Source organism: Hirundo rustica, chromosome 4 (assembly GCF_015227805.2).
Source record: "Hirundo rustica isolate bHirRus1 chromosome 4, bHirRus1.pri.v3, whole genome shotgun sequence".
Taxonomy (NCBI): Eukaryota; Metazoa; Chordata; class Aves; order Passeriformes; family Hirundinidae; genus Hirundo; species Hirundo rustica.
The window spans coordinates 283,859-290,623 of record NC_053453.1 but is presented as its reverse complement, the minus strand read 5'-3'; positions in this window follow the sequence as shown (position 1 = coordinate 290,623).

The window sequence follows — 6,765 nt, the reverse complement described above, 5'->3', positions numbered from 1 at the left end:
CCCCTCTGCAGCCCGGCAGGGGCAGCAGGAGGCCGCTGGGTGTGTCAGTGCCCTGCTGCAGCGGGGAATTCCGAGCAGCGTCCTTGGGGATGGTGTAAATCCCGTACACATCCCGGGTGCGTCCCTGCGGGCCCCAAACCCTCCTGCGAAGGAGGAAATCCCAGTGGGAAACAATCCCCGGAGCCGAGCCGGGTCCTGGTCCGGAGGCTGGCGAGGTTTATTGGCTTGGGAACGGTTGTCCCTGCTCTCGGACACCCGTCCATCCCGGTTTTCCGGAGGGTTCCCGGTGCCCAGCACCTGTGGGTGGCTCTGTGTCCCTCTCCCCTTCCCAAGGCACGGAATCACGGAGGCGTTTGGGCTGGAAAAGCCTTGGAGCCCATCGAGGCCACCAGTGACCGTGTCCCCGAGTGCCACATCCGCAGGGCTCTGCAGTCCCCCCCGCAGCGGGGGCTGCTCCATCTGCAGCTGCTCCTCAGCAGCCCCAACTCCCTCCTTCGGGAATTCTGTGCTGCATCTGTAGCTTTGCATTCCTCCCAGGGAGGCCAGAGCCCATCTCCTGCAGCCCCAGTATCCCAGAGTCCTGGAACGGTTGGGATAAAGGGACCCCAGAGCCCCCCAGTGCCACCCGTGCCATGGCAGGGACACCTCCCACTGTCCCCGGTGTCCAGCCTGGCCTGGGGCACTGCCAGGGATCCAGGGAATGAGCCACAGCTGCTTTTCCAGCCTCAGTGGTTCCAGGATTCCGTGCTCTGCCCCTGTGAATCCGCACGGAGCAGGGGCTGGAAGCTGGGGGGTCTCCAGCGGGTGTGGGACCTGCCCAGCCCCACCTGGGCCCTCCCCAAACTGCTCCGGGCACGAGGGGCCACATCCAGGACATCTAGGACACCGGGAGCAGGGAATGGTGTCCCTGCCGTGGCAGGGGTGGCACAGAGCTCCCTTCCCACACAAACCATTCCAGGATTGCCTGAGCTGCTGGGAGTGCGCAAATCCCACCTGGGATGGGATGGGACAGGACGGGACGGGACGGGATGGGACAGGACGGGACGGGACGGGATGGGATGGGATGAGGTGGGATGGGATCCATGGGATCCATGGGATGGGATCCATGGGGTGGGATGGAATGGGATGGGATCCATGGGGTGGGATGGGATGGGATCCATGGTGTGGGATGGGATGGGATCCATGGGGTGGGATGGAATGGGATCGGATCCATGGGATCCATGGGATGGGATCCATGGGATGGGATCCATGGGGTGGGATGGGATGGGATGAGATGGGATGGGATGAGATGGGATGGGATGAGGTGGGATCTCAAGGAGCAGCCCCCAGGGATGGGGTGGGATGGGATGGGATGGGATGGGATGGGATGGGATGGGATGGGATGGGATGGGATGGGATGAGGTGGGATCTCAAGGAGCAGCCCCCAGGGATGGGATGGGATGGGATGGGATGGGATGGGATGAGGTGGGATGGGGTGGGATGGGATGGGATCCATGGGATGGGATGGGATGAGATGGGATGGGATGAGGTGGGATCTCAGGGAACAGCCCCCAGGGAGTCATCGTAGAACGCTTCCAGCCCCCCGGGGCTGTGCAGGGAGCAGCTCCGGGCCAGCACATCCCGGCGGAAGTTCTCCCTCATCCAGCCGTAGGCCAGGCTGTGCAGGAAGCCCTGCAGGGACACGCTCAGGGCCTGGGGGACACGGGGACAGCGGCTCAGAGCCCTGCAGGGACACGCTCAGGATCTGCGGACATGGGGACAGCGGCTCAGAGCCCTGCAGGGACACGCTCAGGGCCTGGGGGACACGGGGACAGCGGCTCAGAGCCCTGCAGGGACACGCTCAGGGCCTGGGGGACACGGGGACAGCGGCTCAGAGCCCTGCAGGGACACGCTCAGGGTCTGGGGGATGAGGGGACAGCGGCTCAGGGCCCTGCAGGGACACACTCAGGATCTGGGGGACACGGGGACAGCGGCTCAGAGCCCTGCAGGGACACGCTCAGGATCTGGGGGACATGGGGACAGCGGCTCAGAGCCCTGCAGGGACACGCTCAGGGCCTGGGGGACATGGGGACAGCGGCTCAGGGCCCTGCAGGGACACGCTCAGGGTCTGGGGACATGGGGACAGCGGCTCAGAGCCCTGCAGGGACACGCTCAGGGCCTGGGGGATGAGGGGACAGCGGCTCAGAGCCCTGCAGGGACACGCTCAGGGCCTGGGGGACACGGGGACAGCGGCTCAGAGCCCTGCAGGGACACGCTCAGGGCCTGGGGGACACGGGGACAGCGGCTCAGAGCCCTGCAGGGACACACTCAGGGCCTGGGGGACACGGGGACAGAGGCTCAGGGCCCTGCAGGGACACGCTCAGGATCTGGGGACACGGGGACAGCGGCTCAGGGCCCTGCAGGGACACACTCAGGGCCTGGGGGACATGGGGACAGCGGCTCAGAGCCCTGCAGGGACCCGCTCAGGGTCTGGGGGACACGGGGACAGCGGCTCAGGGCGTGCCCGGGGTGTCCCCGAGGGCTGTCCCAGCTCCCACGTGGGACGGGGACAAGCTTCACTCACCGTGGTCACGTAGAGGACAAAGAGCGAGGCAGGGCTGATGCTGCTGAAGGAGAGGAGGGTGAGGAGGAAGGCTGTGGGCGGGACACAGAAGGACATTCCTTGGTGGGACAGCCCAAATGTGACCCTGCAGGGCTGGGGGGCTTTGGGACACCCTCAGTGTGACCCTACAGGGCTGGGGGTGCTGGGGACACCCTGAATGTGACTCTGCAGGGTTGTGGGGGCTTTGGGACACCCCGAATGTGACCCTGAAGGGCTGGGGACACCCCGAATGTGACTCTGCAGGGTTGGGGGGCTTTGGGACACCCCGAATGTGACCGTGCAGGGTTAGGGGAGCTGGAGACACCCCAAATGTGACCCTACAGGGCTGGGGGTGCTGGGGACACTCCCAATGTGACCCTGCAGGAATGGGGACACCCCGAATGTGACCCTGCAGTGTCGGGGTGCTGGGGACACCCCCCGGCCTTGCCTGGCGCCCAGCAGAGCACGAAGAGCAGCTGGAAGCACAGCGAGGCTCTGCTGACGCTGCGGCCGCTCCGGGCCCCGAAGGCGCGGTCCGTGCCCCGGCTCAGCAGCGGCAGCGCCGCCCTGCCCCGGTACCGCAGCCGCACCCGCCGGTACAGGAGCTGCGGGGGTCCGGGGCTCAGCGCGGCGCTGCGGACCCCCGGTGCCACCCCCGCGGCCGGGACCTCACCGAGCAGCAGCCGAGCACCAGCAGCACGTAGAGCAGGAAGATGATTTTCTCCTCCAGCCCCGCGTTCTTGTCCCCGCCGGACTGGGGCGGGGGGGGGCGAAGGGAAATGAGCGGGGCCGGGCCAGCGACCCCCGAGCCCCCCGAGCCCCCGCGGGCCCGCAGGGAGGGGCAGCGCCCACCTGGGAGCAGATGTCGTGGCGGGGGTGGATCAGGAGGAGGCAGCTGCAAGGACAGAGCGGTGCCGGTGGTGCCCAGGCCTCTCCCGGTGTCCCGGAGGTGCCCCGGGGGGCCCAGGGCCCTACCTGGAGCAGTAAAGGCCGAAGGTGGCGTTGGAGCCGCCGCCGTGCCAGGGCACCACGGGCGCGATGTCGGTGGCGGAGCCGCCGCGGGAGAGCAGCTGAGCCAGGAGCGTCAGAGCCGGCAGCAGCCTCGGGAAAAGAGAGGGGTGAGAGCTCCGGGACAACCGGCATGGCCGGGGTGAGAGATCCCGGGACAACCGGCACGGCCGGGCTGAGAGATCCCGGGACATCCCGCACAACCAGGCTGAGAGATCCCGGGACATCCCGCACAGCCCGGGTGAGATCCCGGGACATCCCGCACAACCGGGGCGATCCCGGCACCTACCAGGCCAGGACGTAGGGAATTCCCTGCCGGGCGCTCTCCAGGCAGCGGCTCCGCTCCTGCGGGAGAAGCGGCGTGAGCCGGGGCTGGGGTGCGGCCGGAGCCCGGGGAACCCCGAATTCCGGGCCAAAGGGGCTGAACCCCGAATTCCGGGCCAAAGGGGGCTGAACCCCGAATTCTGGGCCAAAGGGGCTGAACCCCGAGTTCCGGGCCAGAGGGGCTGCCCTGGATGGCCCCGCTGCTCCCCCCGTGCTGGCGGGGCCGTGCGCGGCCCGGACGGTTCCCGCACGGTTCCCGGACGGTTCCCGGCGGTGCCCGGGCGAGGCACGGACCTGCAGCGCTGCCGGGGGCCGCGCTCGGCCCCCCAGGACCGTGCGGTGCGATTCGTACGCGTAAACAACCAGCATGAGGAACGAGACGGCGAAGGAGGTCTGGAGAGAGAGGGACAGGGACAGGGACAGGGACACAGGGACAGGGACACAGGGACAGGGACACAAGGACAGGGACAGGGAAAAGGTCAGGAATAGGGACAGGGACACGGGGATATGGGGACACAGGGACAGGGACACAGGGACAGGGACACAAGGACAGGGACACAGGGACAGGGACAAGGGACCCTGCTGTGTCCAGCGCTGCCAGGGCACCTTCCACCGCCGCTGTCCGTCCCCTCCTCGTGCCCCACACCCCGACCCCGCCGTCCCCCGGCAGAGCTGCCCCGGTGCCCACCGCGAGGGGTGACCCCAGGACGGTGACCCCAGGACGGTGACCCCAGGACAGGCGCCAGCTGTCCCCAGCAGCGTCCCCTTACCGTGGTCAGCATCCGCCCGTAGGGACAGGCGGCGTAGGCGGGCACGGAGAGCGGGGCGGGCAGCAGCGGGATGGTTCCCGTGCCCAGCAGCGCGGCGGCGCCCAGGAAATCCGCCAGGGCCAGGAGGAACAGCGGCCGCAGCTGGGGACGGGGCAGCGCCTTAGCTCGGCTGGCAGCAGCTCCGGCGGCTCCCGCGGCCCCTCCCGGCCTGGGCCCGGCGGCTCCCGGGGGCCGGCGTTGATCCAGGGGTTGGGCATCCTGCACCTCCTGCCCCCCGCACGGGGCTTTAAACCCGGGGCTTTGCCTCGGGCTTAGCTGGGGCCAGACCCAGCCCTGTGTCCCTGGGAGCCGGTGACACTCCCCTGGATGTGGCAGCAGTGACACTGCCACCAGCCGGTGACACCCACCTGGATGTGGCAGCAGTGCCAGGACAGTGACACTCACCTGGATGTGGCAGCAGTGACACCAGCTGGTGACACTCCCCTGGATGTGGCAGCAGTGACACTGCCACCAGCTGGTGACACTCCCCTGGATGTGGCAGCAGTGACAGTGCCAGCAGCCGGTGACACTCCCCTGGATGTGGCAGCAATGGCAGGACAGTGACACTCACCTGGATGTGGCAGCATTGCCAGGAGCCGGTGACACCCACCTGGATGTGGCAGCAATGCCAGGACAGTGACACTCACCTGGATGTGGCAGCAGTGACACTGCCACCAGCCGGTGACACTCACCTGGATGTGGCAGCAGCGCCCCTGCCAGGAGGTGACAGCCAGGACGGATCCGCTGCCCAGGAGGCTGCAGGGGACAGGGCGGGTGATGAATGTCCCGGCAGAGCCGCTGCCAGCCCCAGGTGCCACCACCAGGGGACAGGGGACAGGACCCACCTGAGCAGCGCGGCCGGGAGGGTGACACCCGTCAGCACCAGGACCTGCGGGCGGCACGGAGGGAGCGCGGGCACGGGGCTGCGGGACCCCGGGCACGGCCGGGCTCTCCCTCGGCCGCCCCTGCCCCGAGCCGTGCCCGGGAGCCCGGGAGCCGCAGCAAAGGCGGGGGATGGAGGGGCCGGGGCCGGCTCCTCGGCGCGTGCTGGGGTTTCCCTGCTTCTCCCTCCCGCGTTTTCCCGCTGGGATCTCCCGATCTCCTCAGACTCCCTCGCCCGGGGCTGGGGAGGGCCGAGAAGCCGCGTCCCGAGGAACCGGAGCGGATCCCGAGGAACCGGAGCGGATCCCGAGGAACCGGAGCGGATCCCGAGAGGACCCCGAGGAACCGGAGCGGATCCCGAGGAACCGGAGCGGCCCCGAGGAACCGGAGCGGATCCCGAGAGGATCCCGAGGAACCGGAGCGGATCCCGAGGAACCGGAGGGATCCCGAGAGGATCCCGAGGAACCGGAGCGGATCCCGAGGAACCGGAGTGGATCCCGAGAGGATCCCGAGGAACCGGAGCGGATCCCGAGGAACCGGAGCAGATCCCGGGACGCAGCCGGGAACGGCGGGGCTGGAGCCGCTCCGGGCCCGGAGAAAGCCCTGCCCCGCTGTCACCCTCCCCTGCTGGTGGCCGTGGCCACCTCGGGCCGGTGCCCAGATCCCCAAATCCCCGAATCCCGCGTGGGGGGAGCTCCCTCGGGCAGGATTTGAGCCTCTCCCGGCGCTCCGGAGCCTTTACCTGGAGATCCGAGAGCGCCGGCGGCGGCTCCGCTGCTCTGGCCATGGGAGGCGGCCGGAGCCCGCAGCTTCGGGACGGACGGACGGAAGGATGGACGGACGGATGGACAGATGGATGGACGGACAGAAGGAGCTGGAAGCAGCTCCCACCGCCGCTGCTGCCGCCCGGGCTCGCTCCACGCCCAGCGGTGGGACACAGGCACCGGAGGAACCTGCCCGGCCGGGGCGGTCGGAGCTCCCGGAGCAGCGGGAGGAGCTCCCGGAGCAGCGGGAGGAGCTCCCGGAGCAGCGGGAGGAGCTCCCGGAGGAGCCGCCAGCCCGGGAGCGGGGAGGGATCAGCCCCCGGTGTGGGAGAGCCCAAATGAGCTCGGATGCCCCTGGGCACTGAGGAATGAGGGAGCAGCGCCGGGAGAGCGGCCG